This window comes from Manduca sexta, unplaced genomic scaffold (assembly GCF_014839805.1).
Source record: "Manduca sexta isolate Smith_Timp_Sample1 unplaced genomic scaffold, JHU_Msex_v1.0 HiC_scaffold_307, whole genome shotgun sequence".
Taxonomy (NCBI): domain Eukaryota; kingdom Metazoa; phylum Arthropoda; class Insecta; order Lepidoptera; family Sphingidae; genus Manduca; species Manduca sexta.
Window position 1 is genome coordinate 1 of NW_023594098.1, and position 16,842 is coordinate 16,842.

General features: G+C 45.5%; 36 non-coding genes and 1 pseudogene across 36 annotated transcripts; 35 read left to right on the forward strand and 2 right to left on the reverse strand.

The window, feature by feature from the left end:
• Nucleotides 1–3: 3 nt before the first annotated feature.
• On the reverse strand, nucleotides 4–16,837 carry LOC119192676 (annotated as a pseudogene).
• LOC119192712 lies at nucleotides 851–967 on the reverse strand. Its single transcript, XR_005113731.1, has one exon. It is a non-coding gene; the product is annotated as a 5S ribosomal RNA (ribosomal RNA).
• LOC119192677 lies at nucleotides 2,568–2,686 on the forward strand. Its single transcript, XR_005113696.1, has one exon. It is a non-coding gene; the product is annotated as a 5S ribosomal RNA (ribosomal RNA).
• On the forward strand, nucleotides 2,879–2,997 carry LOC119192688. The gene has a single exon (XR_005113707.1). It is a non-coding gene; the product is annotated as a 5S ribosomal RNA (ribosomal RNA).
• Nucleotides 3,203–3,321, forward strand: LOC119192706. Its single transcript, XR_005113724.1, has one exon. It is a non-coding gene; the product is annotated as a 5S ribosomal RNA (ribosomal RNA).
• Nucleotides 3,521–3,639, forward strand: LOC119192699. Its single transcript, XR_005113718.1, has one exon. It is a non-coding gene; the product is annotated as a 5S ribosomal RNA (ribosomal RNA).
• On the forward strand, nucleotides 3,838–3,956 carry LOC119192711. The gene has a single exon (XR_005113730.1). It is a non-coding gene; the product is annotated as a 5S ribosomal RNA (ribosomal RNA).
• On the forward strand, nucleotides 4,160–4,278 carry LOC119192708. Its single transcript, XR_005113726.1, has one exon. It is a non-coding gene; the product is annotated as a 5S ribosomal RNA (ribosomal RNA).
• LOC119192713 lies at nucleotides 4,477–4,595 on the forward strand. Its single transcript, XR_005113732.1, has one exon. It is a non-coding gene; the product is annotated as a 5S ribosomal RNA (ribosomal RNA).
• Nucleotides 4,786–4,904, forward strand: LOC119192678. The gene has a single exon (XR_005113697.1). It is a non-coding gene; the product is annotated as a 5S ribosomal RNA (ribosomal RNA).
• Nucleotides 5,096–5,214, forward strand: LOC119192679. The gene has a single exon (XR_005113698.1). It is a non-coding gene; the product is annotated as a 5S ribosomal RNA (ribosomal RNA).
• Nucleotides 5,412–5,530, forward strand: LOC119192680. Its single transcript, XR_005113699.1, has one exon. It is a non-coding gene; the product is annotated as a 5S ribosomal RNA (ribosomal RNA).
• Nucleotides 5,729–5,847, forward strand: LOC119192681. Its single transcript, XR_005113700.1, has one exon. It is a non-coding gene; the product is annotated as a 5S ribosomal RNA (ribosomal RNA).
• On the forward strand, nucleotides 6,046–6,164 carry LOC119192682. The gene has a single exon (XR_005113701.1). It is a non-coding gene; the product is annotated as a 5S ribosomal RNA (ribosomal RNA).
• Nucleotides 6,356–6,474, forward strand: LOC119192683. Its single transcript, XR_005113702.1, has one exon. It is a non-coding gene; the product is annotated as a 5S ribosomal RNA (ribosomal RNA).
• Nucleotides 6,673–6,791, forward strand: LOC119192684. Its single transcript, XR_005113703.1, has one exon. It is a non-coding gene; the product is annotated as a 5S ribosomal RNA (ribosomal RNA).
• LOC119192685 lies at nucleotides 6,982–7,100 on the forward strand. The gene has a single exon (XR_005113704.1). It is a non-coding gene; the product is annotated as a 5S ribosomal RNA (ribosomal RNA).
• LOC119192707 lies at nucleotides 7,299–7,417 on the forward strand. The gene has a single exon (XR_005113725.1). It is a non-coding gene; the product is annotated as a 5S ribosomal RNA (ribosomal RNA).
• Nucleotides 7,617–7,737, forward strand: LOC119192710. The gene has a single exon (XR_005113729.1). It is a non-coding gene; the product is annotated as a 5S ribosomal RNA (ribosomal RNA).
• On the forward strand, nucleotides 7,928–8,046 carry LOC119192686. Its single transcript, XR_005113705.1, has one exon. It is a non-coding gene; the product is annotated as a 5S ribosomal RNA (ribosomal RNA).
• Nucleotides 8,245–8,363, forward strand: LOC119192687. Its single transcript, XR_005113706.1, has one exon. It is a non-coding gene; the product is annotated as a 5S ribosomal RNA (ribosomal RNA).
• On the forward strand, nucleotides 8,706–8,824 carry LOC119192689. Its single transcript, XR_005113708.1, has one exon. It is a non-coding gene; the product is annotated as a 5S ribosomal RNA (ribosomal RNA).
• LOC119192690 lies at nucleotides 9,024–9,142 on the forward strand. Its single transcript, XR_005113709.1, has one exon. It is a non-coding gene; the product is annotated as a 5S ribosomal RNA (ribosomal RNA).
• LOC119192691 lies at nucleotides 9,341–9,459 on the forward strand. Its single transcript, XR_005113710.1, has one exon. It is a non-coding gene; the product is annotated as a 5S ribosomal RNA (ribosomal RNA).
• Nucleotides 9,658–9,776, forward strand: LOC119192692. The gene has a single exon (XR_005113711.1). It is a non-coding gene; the product is annotated as a 5S ribosomal RNA (ribosomal RNA).
• On the forward strand, nucleotides 9,974–10,092 carry LOC119192693. Its single transcript, XR_005113712.1, has one exon. It is a non-coding gene; the product is annotated as a 5S ribosomal RNA (ribosomal RNA).
• LOC119192694 lies at nucleotides 10,283–10,401 on the forward strand. Its single transcript, XR_005113713.1, has one exon. It is a non-coding gene; the product is annotated as a 5S ribosomal RNA (ribosomal RNA).
• Nucleotides 10,600–10,718, forward strand: LOC119192695. Its single transcript, XR_005113714.1, has one exon. It is a non-coding gene; the product is annotated as a 5S ribosomal RNA (ribosomal RNA).
• LOC119192696 lies at nucleotides 10,918–11,036 on the forward strand. Its single transcript, XR_005113715.1, has one exon. It is a non-coding gene; the product is annotated as a 5S ribosomal RNA (ribosomal RNA).
• On the forward strand, nucleotides 11,230–11,348 carry LOC119192697. The gene has a single exon (XR_005113716.1). It is a non-coding gene; the product is annotated as a 5S ribosomal RNA (ribosomal RNA).
• LOC119192698 lies at nucleotides 11,544–11,662 on the forward strand. The gene has a single exon (XR_005113717.1). It is a non-coding gene; the product is annotated as a 5S ribosomal RNA (ribosomal RNA).
• LOC119192700 lies at nucleotides 11,861–11,979 on the forward strand. Its single transcript, XR_005113719.1, has one exon. It is a non-coding gene; the product is annotated as a 5S ribosomal RNA (ribosomal RNA).
• LOC119192701 lies at nucleotides 12,170–12,288 on the forward strand. Its single transcript, XR_005113720.1, has one exon. It is a non-coding gene; the product is annotated as a 5S ribosomal RNA (ribosomal RNA).
• Nucleotides 12,486–12,604, forward strand: LOC119192702. Its single transcript, XR_005113721.1, has one exon. It is a non-coding gene; the product is annotated as a 5S ribosomal RNA (ribosomal RNA).
• On the forward strand, nucleotides 12,810–12,928 carry LOC119192703. Its single transcript, XR_005113722.1, has one exon. It is a non-coding gene; the product is annotated as a 5S ribosomal RNA (ribosomal RNA).
• On the forward strand, nucleotides 13,120–13,239 carry LOC119192709. The gene has a single exon (XR_005113727.1). It is a non-coding gene; the product is annotated as a 5S ribosomal RNA (ribosomal RNA).
• LOC119192704 lies at nucleotides 13,425–13,543 on the forward strand. The gene has a single exon (XR_005113723.1). It is a non-coding gene; the product is annotated as a 5S ribosomal RNA (ribosomal RNA).
• Nucleotides 16,838–16,842: the final 5 nt, after the last annotated feature.

Here is a 16,842-nt window from a genome sequence, read left to right on the forward strand (position 1 = left end):
CACACCTGATTTATTATCAGTCTTGATTGAACCTCCATCATGTTTGTCCGAAAAACGATCGCTAGCGCTCAAATCACCTGACAACCATGCGTTTTTCCTCAATTTATTACTGCGCGCTATCGGAGTCGTGGTAAACTGTAGTTTTGAATATCGAAATTGTACGACGATCGTTCCGTTCCATTTCTATCCTTCAGTAAAGGTCTAATTGAGTCCAAATTGTAAGTCAGGCTTTTTGATATGTAGCGGTTTGTATGACTTCGGTGTGAAACTTCGACTGAGTTTTGCAACGCTTTTGGCCGCCACTTTGGTCTTTACTGTTATGATCTTGATACTAAAGTTAACTGTACGGTTGGGACTTAAAATGCTGCAATATTCAGTCGAATCACTCCCGATGTAACGTTCCCTGGTGCCTGGCTTATCTTTCATACGGCCCTTATCTTGGCAATGGGGAGTGGAACAGGCACTGGAACAGTCTTTTTCAGGTAATAATTCAGCGTTGTTTAAACACTGGCCCTCCACCGTGCTATCTTCGTCAGAAACTAAACACTTCTCTGGTATTGCGTTACGTGGTTTTGTAAGATTTTATAGTTTCGTATAAAGGGCTGGAGTCACTCTTACTGCACTCTCTCACTGCTCCGTGGAGCTCTCGCGTGATTTTGTGTATAACTACTTTATGTTCAATATTTCGCGGGCTGAGGCACTCTGAATCGGTAGGCGAAGTAATTCCCACGCGGAGGTACTAAAAGTCGATTTCTTGTTAGAAGTCGCGCTGGTATTATGACGTAACCAATGTCGTCTAAATCATTCTGAAAAGAAAACGAAGGTGATTCATAAAAATATATAAGCAAAAAGCCAACATCACGCGGTGTTCCCAGGCGGTCACCCATCCGTACTGACCGCGCCCGACGTTGCTTAACTTCGGTGATCGGACGAGAACCGGTATATTCAACGTGGTATGGACGTTGGCATTCAAGTCGTCGTATTTGGTGGCTAGTACCTTTTAGGATGACGTTATACTCACCTTCACTTTTTGTAAAGTACTCTGCAATGTGTCGAGATCGGTGCGTCCGTTTCTTTCTAGTAAGAGTCCGGTCTGTAGCAGAGAAAGCAAACTGCCAGGATAGGTTCCGTCTTGAGGAAGAGAAATTCCACCCTTCCACAGCGTGTATTGTTCTTTAGTTTATCGTAAGTTAAATTCTTCCAAGGTATTGATGCTGCAAGGAAATAAAAGAAAAATACTATTATCAACATGTAATAAACCAGCATGATAGACGAAAACCTATTTAAAATACCATGACGTCAGTTTTGAAAGTAGATTTTTTAAACCTTTATTTATAGTAGAGATTGCAAGAGACATCTATGGATAAATTAGGGCAAAAGTTATACCATCGTATAGATTACTCTTAAAAACGTTAGATGGCAGCACGAAAGGTTCATAGCAGCTCTATGATAAGCCGTGCCAACAAGTGACTGGCGCATATTGGCCTATTGATGAGTGTGTCTGAAGAATTCTCCAAGGGTACATCTTGCCTGTCGTAAGAGGTGACTAAGAAGGGCCAATAGATGTAGCGAGCGTGCAGCTGGGGTCTGGGACATTGGGAGTTGGGTGACAATTCTAAGCTAAACACTAGACTGGCGTATTTCTGCCATAGACGCTTAGGGAGTGTGGAGGCTTCTGAGCCCCTGCAACTAAATATTAAGATGAGCCCTAAACGACAATGCGCAGGGTCGAATGCGGTCGTTATTATAATTACTTTGAATTTGGTTTTGCCAAGAGGTATGATTAGTATTCCGTTGAAGGATGACATAGTATCAGTGCCACTGTCCAACGTAATGGTCGCTCAGATGTGATTTTTTCCCTGACTTAACGCTGGATCGTTGGACCTGTGAGCGTAACATAACCGTCTATACGCCCTTTTCCACAAACTGGACGATATGAATACTCTCGTTTTCCCCACAAAACAAAAACCTCTATGAAGCATAGCGTTACACACATACTCTGCTTAAACTATTAGTTGTCACACTTCAGCCACCTACAATAGGTACTTGTCACCTAATTTTGTTTCACCATAAAGACTGCCGCTGCTATCCAAAAGGGTTTAGATTAGCAAGAAAACTGCTGCAAGAAATTGCTAATCTAAAATTATAGCTTCCACATCAAACATACATTTATAGGTAAAGTTCACCTACCATTACAGCACTCCCACAGCATCAAACAGAGCGAATACACGTCACTCTTGGAGCAGGGTACACGAAGCCCTCCTCGTCGGGTGTGAACAGCTCGGGCGCCTGCCAGCGGTACAGCTCAGAGTGTTCGTACATCGTGTAGTGCTTGGGTACAGCGTTCGCACGCAGATAGGCTTCGGAGGAACGCTCCGATATCAGCGGCTCGCAGTCTGCCGCGTTAGGTTGGGTGTCTGAGAAAAGAGTGAATTTGATATAGTATTTAATATTGTTTGGTATGTAATGCGCTTATCTAATAAAGTGGTATAATATTATAATATGGCTGACGTTTTGTTCTGATACAGGGCTTTGTGGTACAGATCAGTTCGTATGGTGAGGGTGTCGCCAACGTCCATACCACGTTGAATATACCGGTTCTCGTCCGATCACCGAAGTTAAGCAACGTCGGGCGCGGTCAGTACTTGGATGGGTGACCGCCTGGGAACACCGCGTGATGTTGGCTTTTTGTTTTGTTTTGTTTTGTTTGTTGTATATGTGTATATGTATATATTTTTGCATTTGGTTAGTGTAAGTCGGTTTGTGTATGTGTATAGGTGTGGTTGTACTCGTAGTGCGTACATATAATATTACATGATGGTGCGCGGTGCGCGGTGTTCGGTGGGAGAGCAGCACCGGTCTGTATGGTGAGGGTGTCGCCAACGTCCATACCACGTTGAATATACCGGTTCTCGTCCGATCACCGAAGTTAAGCAACGTCGGGCGCGGTCAGTACTTGGATGGGTGACCGCCTGGGAACACCGCGTGATGTTGGCTTTTGTTTTGTTTTGTTTTGTTTGTTGTATATGTGTATATGTGTATATGTATATATTTTTGCATTTGGTTAGTGTAAGTCGGTTTGTGTATGTGTATAGGTGTGGTTGTACTCGTAGTGCGTAGTGCGTACATATAATATTACATGATGGTGCGCGGTGCGCGGTGTGCGGTGCGCGTGCAGACCCGTCTGTATGGTGAGGGTGTCGCCAACGTCCATACCACGTTGAATATACCGGTTCTCGTCCGATCACCGAAGTTAAGCAACGTCGGGCGCGGTCAGTACTTGGATGGGTGACCGCCTGGGAACACCGCGTGATGCTGGCTTTTTGTTTTGTTTTGTTTTGTTTGTTGTATATGTGTATATGTGTATATGTATATATTTTTGCATTTGGTTAGTGTAAGTCGGTTTGTGTATGTGTATAGGTGTGGTTGTACTCGTAGTGCGTACATATAATATTACATGATGGTGCGCGGTGCGCGGTGTGCGGTGCGCGTGCAGACCCGTCTGTATGGTGAGGGTGTCGCCAACGTCCATACCACGTTGAATATACCGGTTCTCGTCCGATCACCGAAGTTAAGCAACGTCGGGCGCGGTCAGTACTTGGATGGGTGACCGCCTGGGAACACCGCGTGATGTTGGCTTTTGTTTTGTTTTGTTTTGTTTGTTGTATATGTGTATATGTGTATATGTATATATTTTTGCATTTGGTTAGTGTAAGTCGGTTTGTGTATGTGTATAGGTGTGGTTGTACTCGTAGTGCGTACATATAATATTACATGATGGTGCGCGGTGCGCGGTGTGCGGTGCGCGTGCAGACCCGTCTGTATGGTGAGGGTGTCGCCAACGTCCATACCACGTTGAATATACCGGTTCTCGTCCGATCACCGAAGTTAAGCAACGTCGGGCGCGGTCAGTACTTGGATGGGTGACCGCCTGGGAACACCGCGTGATGTTGGCTTTTGTTTTGTTTTGTTTTGTTTTGTTTGTTGTATATGTGTATATGTGTATATGTATATATTTTTGCATTTGGTTAGTGTAAGTCGGTTTGTGTATGTGTATAGGTGTGGTTGTACTCGTAGTGCGTACATATAATATTACATGATGGTGCGCGGTGCGCGGTGTGCGGTGCGCGTGCAGACCCGTCTGTATGGTGAGGGTGTCGCCAACGTCCATACCACGTTGAATATACCGGTTCTCGTCCGATCACCGAAGTTAAGCAACGTCGGGCGCGGTCAATACTTGGATGGGTGACCGCCTGGGAACACCGCGTGATGTTGGCTTTTGTTTTGTTTTGTTTTGTTTGTTGTATATGTGTATATGTATATATGTATATATTTTTGCATTTGGTTAGTGTAAGTCGGTTTGTGTATGTGTATAGGTGTGGTTGTACTCGTAGTGCGTACATATAATATTACATGATGGTGCGCGGTGCGCGGTGTGCGGTGCGCGTGCAGACCCGTCTGTATGGTGAGGGTGTCGCCAACGTCCATACCACGTTGAATATACCGGTTCTCGTCCGATCACCGAAGTTAAGCAACGTCGGGCGCGGTCAGTACTTGGATGGGTGACCGCCTGGGAACACCGCGTGATGTTGGCTTTTTGTTTTGTTTTGTTTGTTGTTGTATATGTGTAATGTGTATATATTTTTGCATTTGGTTAGTGTAAGTCGGTTTGTGTATGTGTATAGGTGTGGTTGTACTCGTAGTGCGTACATATAATATTACATGATGGTGCGCGGTGCGCGGTGTGCGGTGCGCGTGCAGACCCGTCTGTATGGTGAGGGTGTCGCCAACGTCCATACCACGTTGAATATACCGGTTCTCGTCCGATCACCGAAGTTAAGCAACGTCGGGCGCGGTCAGTACTTGGATGGGTGACCGCCTGGGAACACCGCGTGATGTTGGCTTTTTGTTTTGTTTTGTTTTGTTTGTTGTATATGTGTATATGTATATATTTTTGCATTTGGTTAGTGTAAGTCGGTTTGTGTATGTGTATAGGTGTGGTTGTACTCGTAGTGCGTACATATAATATTACATGATGGTGCGCGGTGCGCGGTGTGCGGTGCGCGTGCAGACCCGTCTGTATGGTGAGGGTGTCGCCAACGTCCATACCACGTTGAATATACCGGTTCTCGTCCGATCACCGAAGTTAAGCAACGTCGGGCGCGGTCAGTACTTGGATGGGTGACCGCCTGGGAACACCGCGTGATGTTGGCTTTTGTTTTGTTTTGTTTTGTTTGTTGTATATGTGTATATGTGTATATGTATATATTTTGCATTTGGTTAGTGTAAGTCGGTTTGTGTATGTGTATAGGTGTGGTTGTACTCGTAGTGCGTACATATAATATTACATGATGGTGCGCGGTGCGCGGTGTGCGGTGCGCGTGCAGACCCGTCTGTATGGTGAGGGTGTCGCCAACGTCCATACCACGTTGAATATACCGGTTCTCGTCCGATCACCGAAGTTAAGCAACGTCGGGCGCGGTCAGTACTTGGATGGGTGACCGCCTGGGAACACCGCGTGATGTTGGCTTTTGTTTTGTTTTGTTTTGTTTGTTGTATATGTGTATATGTGTATATGTATATATTTTTGCATTTGGTTAGTGTAAGTCGGTTTGTGTATGTGTATAGGTGTGGTTGTACTCGTAGTGCGTACATATAATATTACATGATGGTGCGCGGTGCGCGGTGTGCGGTGCGCGTGCAGACCCGTCTGTATGGTGAGGGTGTCGCCAACGTCCATACCACGTTGAATATACCGGTTCTCGTCCGATCACCGAAGTTAAGCAACGTCGGGCGCGGTCAGTACTTGGATGGGTGACCGCCTGGGAACACCGCGTGATGTTGGCTTTTGTTTTGTTTTGTTTTGTTTGTTGTATATGTGTATATGTGTATATGTATATATTTTTGCATTTGGTTAGTGTAAGTCGGTTTGTGTATGTGTATAGGTGTGGTTGTACTCGTAGTGCGTACATATAATATTACATGATGGTGCGCGGTGCGCGGTGTGCGGTGCGCGTGCAGACCCGTCTGTATGGTGAGGGTGTCGCCAACGTCCATACCACGTTGAATATACCGGTTCTCGTCCGATCACCGAAGTTAAGCAACGTCGGGCGCGGTCAGTACTTGGATGGGTGACCGCCTGGGAACACCGCGTGATGTTGGCTTTTCGTGTTGTTAAGTTGTGTATGTGTGAAATGTGTATATGTATATATTTTTGCATTTGGTTAGTGTAAGTCGGTTTGTGTATGTGTATAGGTGTGGTTGTACTCGTAGTGCGTACATATAATATTACATGATGGTGCGCGGTGCGCGGTGTGCGGTGCGCGTGCAGACCCGTCTGTATGGTGAGGGTGTCGCCAACGTCCATACCACGTTGAATATACCGGTTCTCGTCCGATCACCGAAGTTAAGCAACGTCGGGCGCGGTCAGTACTTGGATGGGTGACCGCCTGGGAACACCGCGTGATGTTGGCTTTTGTTTTGTTTTGTTTTGTTTGTTGTATATGTGTATATGTGTATATGTATATATTTTTGCATTTGGTTAGTGTAAGTCGGTTTGTGTATGTGTATAGGTGTGGTTGTACTCGTAGTGCGTACATATAATATTACATGATGGTGCGCGGTGCGCGGTGTGCGGTGCGCGTGCAGACCCGTCTGTATGGTGAGGGTGTCGCCAACGTCCATACCACGTTGAATATACCGGTTCTCGTCCGATCACCGAAGTTAAGCAACGTCGGGCGCGGTCAGTACTTGGATGGGTGACCGCCTGGGAACACCGCGTGATGTTGGCTTTTGTTTTGTTTTGTTTTGTTTGTTGTATATGTGTATATGTATATATTTTTGCATTTGGTTAGTGTAAGTCGGTTTGTGTATGTGTATAGGTGTGGTTGTACTCGTAGTGCGTACATATAATATTACATGATGGTGCGCGGTGCGCGGTGTGCGGTGCGCGTGCAGACCCGTCTGTATGGTGAGGGTGTCGCCAACGTCCATACCACGTTGAATATACCGGTTCTCGTCCGATCACCGAAGTTAAGCAACGTCGGGCGCGGTCAGTACTTGGATGGGTGACCGCCTGGGAACACCGCGTGATGTTGGCTTTTGTTTTGTTTTGTTTTGTTTGTTGTATATGTGTATATGTGTATATGTATATATTTTTGCATTTGGTTAGTGTAAGTCGGTTTGTGTATGTGTATAGGTGTGGTTGTACTCGTAGTGCGTACATATAATATTACATGATGGTGCGCGGTGCGCGGTGTGCGGTGCGCGTGCAGACCCGTCTGTATGGTGAGGGTGTCGCCAACGTCCATACCACGTTGAATATACCGGTTCTCGTCCGATCACCGAAGTTAAGCAACGTCGGGCGCGGTCAGTACTTGGATGGGTGACCGCCTGGGAACACCGCGTGATGTTGGGTTTTTGTTTTGTTTTGTTTTGTTTGTTGTATATGTGTATATGTGTATATGTATATATTTTTGCATTTGGTTAGTGTAAGTCGGTTTGTGTATGTGTATAGGTGTGGTTGTACTCGTAGTGCGTACATATAATATTACATGATGGTGCGCGGTGCGCGGTGTGCGGTGCGCGTGCAGACCCGTCTGTATGGTGAGGGTGTCGCCAACGTCCATACCACGTTGAATATACCGGTTCTCGTCCGATCACCCCGAAGTTAAGCAACGTCGGGCGCGGTCAGTACTTGGATGGGTGACCGCCTGGGAACACCGCGTGATGTTGGCTTTTGTTTTGTTTTGTTTTGTTTGTTGTATATGTGTATATGTATATATTTTTGCATTTGGTTAGTGTAAGTCGGTTTGTGTATGTGTATAGGTGTGGTTGTACTCGTAGTGCGTACATATAATATTACATGATGGTGCGCGGTGCGCGGTGTGCGGTGCGCGTGCAGACCCGTCTGTATGGTGAGGGTGTCGCCAACGTCCATACCACGTTGAATATACCGGTTCTCGTCCGATCACCGAAGTTAAGCAACGTCGGGCGCGGTCAGTACTTGGATGGGTGACCGCCTGGGAACACCGCGTGATGTTGGCTTTTGTTTTGTTTTGTTTTGTTTGTTGTATATGTGTATATGTGTATATGTATATATTTTTGCATTTGGTTAGTGTAAGTCGGTTTGTGTATGTGTATAGGTGTGGTTGTACTCGTAGTGCGTACATATAATATTACATGATGGTGCGCGGTGCGCGGTGTGCGGTGCGCGTGCAGACCCGTCTGTATGGTGAGGGTGTCGCCAACGTCCATACCACGTTGAATATACCGGTTCTCGTCCGATCACCGAAGTTAAGCAACGTCGGGCGCGGTCAGTACTTGGATGGGTGACCGCCTGGGAACACCGCGTGATGTTGGCTTTTGTTTTGTTTTGTTTTGTTTGTTGTATATGTGTATATGTGTATATGTATATATTTTTGCATTTGGTTAGTGTAAGTCGGTTTGTGTATGTGTATAGGTGTGGTTGTACTCGTAGTGCGTACATATAATATTACATGATGGATTTTGTTTTGTTTTGTTTTGTTTGTTGTATATGTGTATATGTGTATATGTATATATTTTTGCATTTGGTTAGTGTAAGTCGGTTTGTGTATGTGTATAGGTGTGGTTGTACTCGTAGTGCGTACATATAATATTACATGATGGTGCGCGGTGCGCGGTGTGCGGTGCGCGTGCAGACCCGTCTGTATGGTGAGGGTGTCGCCAACGTCCATACCACGTTGAATATACCGGTTCTCGTCCGATCACCGAAGTTAAGCAACGTCGGGCGCGGTCAGTACTTGGATGGGTGACCGCCTGGGAACACCGCGTGATGTTGGCTGTTTGTTTTGTTTTGTTTTGTTTGTTGTATATGTGTATATGTGTATATGTATATATTTTTGCATTTGGTTAGTGTAAGTCGGTTTGTGTATGTGTATAGGTGTGGTTGTACTCGTAGTGCGTACATATAATATTACATGATGGTGCGCGGTGCGCGGTGTGCGGTGCGCGTGCAGACCCGTCTGTATGGTGAGGGTGTCGCCAACGTCCATACCACGTTGAATATACCGGTTCTCGTCCGATCACCGAAGTTAAGCAACGTCGGGCGCGGTCAGTACTTGGATGGGTGACCGCCTGGGAACACCGCGTGATGTTGGCTTTTGTTTTGTTTTGTTTTGTTTGTTGTATATGTGTATATGTGTATATGTATATATTTTTGCATTTGGTTAGTGTAAGTCGGTTTGTGTATGTGTATAGGTGTGGTTGTACTCGTAGTGCGTACATATAATATTACATGATGGTGCGCGGTGCGCGGTGTGCGGTGCGCGTGCAGACCCGTCTGTATGGTGAGGGTGTCGCCAACGTCCATACCACGTTGAATATACCGGTTCTCGTCCGATCACCGAAGTTAAGCAACGTCGGGCGCGGTCAGTACTTGGATGGGTGACCGCCTGGGAACACCGCGTGATGTTGGCTTTTGTTTTGTTTTGTTTTGTTTGTTGTATATGTGTATATGTGTATATGTATATATTTTTGCATTTGGTTAGTGTAAGTCGGTTTGTGTATGTGTATAGGTGTGGTTGTACTCGTAGTGCGTACATATAATATTACATGATGGTGCGCGGTGCGCGGTGTGCGGTGCGCGTGCAGACCCGTCTGTATGGTGAGGGTGTCGCCAACGTCCATACCACGTTGAATATACCGGTTCTCGTCCGATCACCGAAGTTAAGCAACGTCGGGCGCGGTCAGTACTTGGATGGGTGACCGCCTGGGAACACCGCGTGATGTTGGCTTTTGTTTTGTTTTGTTTTGTTTGTTGTATATGTGTATATGTGTATATGTATATATTTTGCATTTGGTTAGTGTAAGTCGGTTTGTGTATGTGTATAGGTGTGGTTGTACTCGTAGTGCGTACATATAATATTACATGATGGTGCGCGGTGCGCGGTGTGCGGTGCGCGTGCAGACCCGTCTGTATGGTGAGGGTGTCGCCAACGTCCATACCACGTTGAATATACCGGTTCTCGTCCGATCACCGAAGTTAAGCAACGTCGGGCGCGGTCAGTACTTGGATGGGTGACCGCCTGGGAACACCGCGTGATGTTGGCTTTTGTTTTGTTTTGTTTTGTTTGTTGTATATGTGTATATGTATATATTTTTGCATTTGGTTAGTGTAAGTCGGTTTGTGTATGTGTATAGGTGTGGTTGTACTCGTAGTGCGTACATATAATATTACATGATGGTGCGCGGTGCGCGGTGTGCGGTGCGCGTGCAGACCCGTCTGTATGGTGAGGGTGTCGCCAACGTCCATACCACGTTGAATATACCGGTTCTCGTCCGATCACCGAAGTTAAGCAACGTCGGGCGCGGTCAGTACTTGGATGGGTGACCGCCTGGGAACACCGCGTGATGTTGGCTTTTGTTTTGTTTTGTTTTGTTTGTTGTATATGTGTATATGTGTATATGTATATATTTTTGCATTTGGTTAGTGTAAGTCGGTTTGTGTATGTGTATAGGTGTGGTTGTACTCGTAGTGCGTACATATAATATTACATGATGGTGCGCGGTGCGCGGTGTGCGGTGCGCGTGCAGACCCGTCTGTATGGTGAGGGTGTCGCCAACGTCCATACCACGTTGAATATACCGGTTCTCGTCCGATCACCGAAGTTAAGCAACGTCGGGCGCGGTCAGTACTTGGATGGGTGACCGCCTGGGAACACCGCGTGATGTTGGCTGTTTGTTTTGTTTTGTTTTGTTTGTTGTATATGTGTATATGTGTATATGTATATATTTTTGCATTTGGTTAGTGTAAGTCGGTTTGTGTATGTGTATAGGTGTGGTTGTACTCGTAGTGCGTACATATAATATTACATGATGGTGCGCGGTGCGCGGTGTGCGGTGCGCGTGCAGACCCGTCTGTATGGTGAGGGTGTCGCCAACGTCCATACCACGTTGAATATACCGGTTCTCGTCCGATCACCGAAGTTAAGCAACGTCGGGCGCGGTCAGTACTTGGATGGGTGACCGCCTGGGAACACCGCGTGATGTTGGCTTTTGTTTTGTTTTGTTTTGTTTGTTGTATATGTGTATATGTATATATTTTTGCATTTGGTTGAGTGTAAAGTCGGTTTTGTGTATGTGTATAGGTGTGGTTGTACTCGTAGTGCGTACATATAATATTACATGATGGTGCGCGGTGCGCGGTGTGCGGTGCGCGTGCAGACCCGTCTGTATGGTGAGGGTGTCGCCAACGTCCATACCACGTTGAATATACCGGTTCTCGTCCGATCACCGAAGTTAAGCAACGTCGGGCGCGGTCAGTACTTGGATGGGTGACCGCCTGGGAACACCGCGTGATGTTGGCTTTTGTTTTGTGTTTTGTTTGTTGTATATGTGTATATGTGTATATGTATATATTTTTGCATTTGGTTAGTGTAAGTCGGTTTGTGTATGTGTATAGGTGTGGTTGTACTCGTAGTGCGTACATATAATATTACATGATGGTGCGCGGTGCGCGGTGTGCGGTGCGCGTGCAGACCCGTCTGTATGGTGAGGGTGTCGCCAACGTCCATACCACGTTGAATATACCGGTTCTCGTCCGATCACCGAAGTTAAGCAACGTCGGGCGCGGTCAGTACTTGGATGGGTGACCGCCTGGGAACACCGCGTGATGTTGGCTTTTGTTTTGTTTTGTTTTGTTTGTTGTATATGTGTATATGTGTATATGTATATATTTTTGCATTTGGTTAGTGTAAGTCGGTTTGTGTATGTGTATAGGTGTGGTTGTACTCGTAGTGCGTACATATAATATTACATGATGGTGCGCGGTGCGCGGTGTGCGGTGCGCGTGCAGACCCGTCTGTATGGTGAGGGTGTCGCCAACGTCCATACCACGTTGAATATACCGGTTCTCGTCCGATCACCGAAGTTAAGCAACGTCGGGCGCGGTCAGTACTTGGATGGGTGACCGCCTGGGAACACCGCGTGATGTTGGCTTTTGTTTTGTTTTGTTTTGTTTGTTGTATATGTGTATATGTATATATTTTTGCATTTGGTTAGTGTAAGTCGGTTTGTGTATGTGTATAGGTGTGGTTGTACTCGTAGTGCGTACATATAATATTACATGATGGTGCGCGGTGCGCGGTGTGCGGTGCGCGTGCAGACCCGTCTGTATGGTGAGGGTGTCGCCAACGTCCATACCACGTTGAATATACCGGTTCTCGTCCGATCACCGAAGTTAAGCAACGTCGGGCGCGGTCAGTACTTGGATGGGTGACCGCCTGGGAACACCGCGTGATGTTGGCTTTTTGTTTTGTTTTGTTTTGTTTGTTGTATATGTGTATATGTGTATATGTATATATTTTGCATTTGGTTAGTGTAAGTCGGTTTGTGTATGTGTATAGGTGTGGTTGTACTCGTAGTGCGTACATATAATATTACATGATGGTGCGCGGTGCGCGGTGTGCGGTACGCGTGCAGACCATCTGTATGGTGAGGGTGTCGCCAACGTCCATACCACGTTGAATATACCGGTTCTCGTCCGATCACCGAAGTTAAGCAACGTCGGGCGCGGTCAGTACTTGGATGGGTGACCGCCTGGGAACACCGCGTGATGTTGGCTTTTGTATTGTTTTGTTGTGTTTGTTGTATATGTGTATATGTGTATATGTATATATTTTTGCATTTGGTTAGTGTAAGTCGGTTTGTGTATGTGTATAGGTGTGGTTGTACTCGTAGTGCGTAGTGCGTACATATAATATTACATGATGGTGCGCGGTGCGCGGTGTGCGGTGCGCGTGCAGACCCGTCTGTATGGTGAGGGTGTCGCCAACGTCCATACCACGTTGAATATACCGGTTCTCGTCCGATCACCGAAGTTAAGCAACGTCGGGCGCGGTCAGTACTTGGATGGGTGACCGCCTGGGAACACCGCGTGATGTTGGCTTTTTGTTTTGTTTTGTTTTGTTTGTTGTATATGTGTATATGTATATATTTTTGCATTTGGTTAGTGTAAGTCGGTTTGTGTATGTGTATAGGTGTGGTTGTACTCGTAGTGCGTACATATAATATTACATGATGGTGCGCGGTGCGCGGTGTGCGGTGCGCGTGCAGACCCGTCTGTATGGTGAGGGTGTCGCCAACGTCCATACCACGTTGAATATACCGGTTCTCGTCCGATCACCCGAAGTTAAGCAACGTCGGGCGCGGTCAGTACTTGGATGGGTGACCGCCTGGGAACACCGCGTGATGTTGGCTTTTTGTTTTGTTTTGTTTGTTGTATATGTGTAATGTATATATTTTTGCATTTGGTTAGTGTAAGTCGGTTTGTGTATGTGTATAGGTGTGGTTGTACTCGTAGTGCGTACATATAATATTACATGATGGTGCGCGGTGCGCGGTGTGCGGTGCGCGTGCAGACCCGTCTGTATGGTGAGGGTGTCGCCAACGTCCATACCACGTTGAATATACCGGTTCTCGTCCGATCACCGAAGTTAAGCAACGTCGGGCGCGGTCAGTACTTGGATGGGTGACCGCCTGGGAACACCGCGTGATGTTGGCTTTTTGCTATTATTTAATATTTATATAACGAAACTTTTTTATCACTCACCATCAATATTTACATAATGTGGCTCAGCGGTGTAAGTATCAAACCGCCGACTGGTCTCCTTTTTAGCGATTCTGACACAGGGTCCAAGGTCGCACAGCTTGGCAGCATCATGACTGGTGACCATGACGCTCATACTGCTGAGCTCGGTGTGGACGTAGCCTTGCATGCGCAGGAACACCAGTGCGTTGGCCACATCCAGTGCATACTGTACCGACGTCTGCGCACTTAAGATTCGACCCTGAAATCATAAATTGTTTGAAGTGATATAATCCATCCCGGATTCTTCCCATAATACTTTTCCGATGACTTAGTGCGATTGTCGGCCCATATCATATAAATATTGAGTACATTTTATTGCATTTGGTTATGAAATAGTACCGTATGTAGTGACAGGTAAACCATTTGTCCTTAGTTCCAAATAGTTAGAAAGTTAAATGTTCAATAACTTTATTTCGTAAATTGTGGAACACACTTAATACCGATTTCACCGTAGTATGTGCACGCATTTAACTTGATAATACCCGCTGGTACTTACATGTATTTACATTGTACTGATAAAATTTTGGTAAATTTTTACAATGGGGGCGTGCAAACCGACAAATTAATTAAAACACGCTTTATAAATATAATGCAAAAGAGTGCACAATATTGTTTTTTGAATTAGGGATAGCGTATGATTAAAAAAATGTGCAGAAGGAGGTCCTCAATTCGAATTCCAGTTGGAGAAACACAGGGTTGATTTATCTATATTTTGCCCAGAATTTGATTACTAACGAGGGTCAGACGTTTAGGAATAAAAACGAAGCGGAATACTTTCTTATAATATGACATTACCTGAACATGTATGAGTGCCAAGCGGCGACTCCACGCATCGTTCACAAATTATATGAATATTGTTCTGCGCGTCCGGATAGAGCCCCATCAGCAGAATTATGTTCGGGTGACGACATTTCCTGGAAACAATAGATTATAGATTTTTACCTTGTTTTGCCACTGTATACACTATACAGGATGTCACAAAAATCCAGCCTAAAATAGTAGGTTTGGTGTTGCTGTTCTAACGCTTTGTAAGAATGCCAATCACCCTTGGCAGCATTATTATCCATGACCCATAGGTGGTGATGCTGCATCATGAAGAGTTCTCCCCGAGGCAATTTTTGTGCATACAGTCTTCACACGGAAGGCACGCCAATGCATGGGGGTATATTAGTCGCGTGCAAAGCACACAGAGCAGTGTGTATCCCTCTTGCTAACATTTCCCCTCCATACGTCCTAAGAAGTTCCCATCCTTCCGCGCGCCAAGCCTGTATACCGTTCGCAGGGTACCACCCTTGATACCCGCAATTTTGTAATTCACGGTTTCAGTAGATGTTACGATTATACGGGAGTTGAAGGCAGTATCCAGTGATTTAATGTCGTCATTAAGTAAAAAATCACCGAATAATTATGCGGGTACCTCAATATATTAATCTCCGTGTTCCGTTTCTTCCTAACATGTTCGGGCGTGACGTTGTTCAGTTTCTTGATCTGCACGGGCACGACGCCCCAGCGGCCGTTGTTCCACGGCTTGTTCCTGTCTATGTTCAGGTCGAGGTTGCAAGCGCTTGCGACGGGCAGGCCGTAAGCGCTCGTCTCACTCTGAAACCAACCATTATATAAAAATATTTTTTACGTTGTCAACATTTGCTTAAATATCTTGCTAATTTAGCAGTTAGGGTATGGGTTATGTTTTTATAGCTTGATCTTGAGAAACTGGTACAATATTAGCCAGTGTACAATAAAGCGGGCCGGTATAATTCTGGCATTTAGCGACGGCGCATGTCGTTTGCAGGCATTGTATTATTAATACCGTATTGCAGTATTAATAATTAAATTGTTTTAGTAAAAGTTATCGTCATATTACGGCAGTTTGAGATCTGTGTTGTTACATTCATAATTTCTTCGCGTAAGTAGATAATAATAAATAATAATAATATCAGCCCTGTATTATATACTTGCCCACTGCTGAGCACGGGCCTCCTTTACTACTCAGAGGGATTAGGCCTTAAGTCCACCACGCTGGCCTAGTGCGGATTGGTAGACTTCACACACCTTCGAAATTCCTATAGAGAACCTTTTAGATGTGCAGGTTTCCTCACGATGTTTTCCTTCACCGTTAAAGCGAACGATAAATTCACAAAGAATACACACACGAATTTTTAGAAAAGTCAGAGGTGTGTGCCCTTGGGATTTGAACCTGCAGACATTCGTCTCGGCAGTCCGTTCCACACCCAACTAGGCTATCGCCGCTAAGTAAGTAAATAAACAAACACGCAAATTTAAATTAACATTAAGCTTGTTGATTATGCAAATTTAATTTAAATGAAGTGAAACTGAGTTGAATAAATCAATAACTAGAGGAAATTGTGTCCGGAAATTATGCACTGTGTAGAATAATTTGAGGAAATTACGTTTAGGTTATCCAATTAATTAGGTTTGTCTTTTCTGAGAGTCAGTGCAGATACCACTGTGTCATCTATTACTCTTTCCAAACAGCATTGTACTAGCACATTATAAGTATTATGAAGTATTTTTGATTTCGTAGAATGTGCATAAGCGCCTGTATACGATTTAATATCTAACGTCTCTGGATGATAAGCGCAATGAAATGTCTCACAACGAATTCTAAAAGTTCTGGGTATACCTTCTGTTTATAGGTAAAATAAAATAAAGCTAATACCTACTGTTAAAAACATGAACCTACCTTACTATCATCGGATTTGCTTATCGGCGAGCGCACTTGCAGCTGCTCATCCGCCCATTGATCGAAGTGTTTCAGCTCGCTCATCACTTCCCACAGCTTCTCTTCGCAGCTGTCGTCCTTGTTCTCCGACTGACTAGACACCTTCGCATCGCCCGCCGCCCGCGGCCCATCCACTTCATCATCGTAAGACCTGAATCCCCCATCTTCGTAAGGTAATGAACTGTTTTTGTCGAAATCTGGCGGTGGGTTAATCTGCTCGTCTTCTCTGAAGTCTATGTGCTTCTGTACCACAAACTCCATGTCAGGAGATCGGCAGACGTGCCGCGAGTGCCTTGGACTTATGAGGCTCGGAGAATGATGAGCCAGGGGTACAAATTCCCTGGCATAAACACTTGATTTTGAAAAAGGAATTGTATGTTAGGGACTCCTTCGTAAACCTTCTCTGGAGTTGTGCTTCGTGCTCGATTCTGCTTCTTTTTATATTTGACAGCAGATTTTTCTCGTAGTT